Here is a 1,156-nt window from a genome sequence, read left to right on the forward strand (position 1 = left end):
CCCCCCCCCCCCCCCCCCCCAGGCTCATGACTTTCTAGGGGCTTTGTCTCATTCTTCTGCTTCAAACATGTACACTGGATGTCCTGGCAAATACTGTAGATTCTTTTTGAGCAATCTTTCCAGAATATTTTTTCCTTTTCTTTCATCAAGCTCTTCATCCATTTTCCAGTGTTTCTGGAGGATTGTATTCCTCACCACCAAGTGCAAGCTGGACTGGAGCTGCAGAAAGACTCAAACTGTTCACCTCAGGAGCTGAACAGAATAAATGTGGATAAATCTCAGTTCTTTAATATCTTTACAATTTTTTTCACTCTGTCTCCTATTTCAGATGTCTCATTTACAGGGATGATGACATTCAAAAGTAAAGACTTTTTTGTAAGATGCTACTATAATTATTTAAGCCATTTGCCTGGAATTTTTTCATAGATTCTTAAGCTTTCATTATGCTTTTCCCAAACCTATCTCCAATTGTCCAGGCTTTTCAATCACTATTTCCCTCCATGTGTATTTTACACACGTGCGCGCCCATGCGCGCACTCCCCCCGCCTCCCGCGCTTAAATTGAACAAGTGTAATTCTTCCCACAAGAATTCCTACATTCCTGCCAGTTTTCTCCACTGTATGTAAAATCCTCATCTGCATCTCACAACGTACATTTTTGGATTTCTTCACTGTGATATCATCTTGCCTCTTATTCTTTATCGCTGGCTCCTTTCCTCCCTTACCTTTGTACTTCACTCCCTTCCTTCCTATTATGTTCTCACAGAGTGTGGTTATATGAAACTTTTACATGACACGCTTCATCAAGAATGGAACATACATATCAGATGTAGGAAGCACTCCCTTGGGAGTTTCAGTGGTGTAGTGGTCATCACGCTGGCCTTCCACGCGACGCGAGAGGTCCTAGATTCCAAAATAGCAGGAGCTTTTTATCTTCCAGAAATCGCGCCCCTCCGCGTCTGCCCCCAGTCCCCACCTCCTAAAGTGATCCGTGCTACCAGGAAGTAGTGATAATCCAGAACTCCTTTCTTTAAAAAAGAAAATCATATAACCGGGTGTTGTGGCGGGCGCCTGTAGTCCCAGCTACTTGGGAGGCTGAGGCAAGAGAGTGGCTTAAGCCCAGGGGTTTGAGGTCGCCATGACATTCTACAAAGGGC

The sequence above is a fragment of the Otolemur garnettii genome, unplaced genomic scaffold (genome assembly GCF_000181295.1).
Source record: "Otolemur garnettii isolate 467f Iridium unplaced genomic scaffold, OtoGar3 scaffold00029, whole genome shotgun sequence".
NCBI classification, from domain to species: Eukaryota; Metazoa; Chordata; class Mammalia; order Primates; family Galagidae; genus Otolemur; species Otolemur garnettii.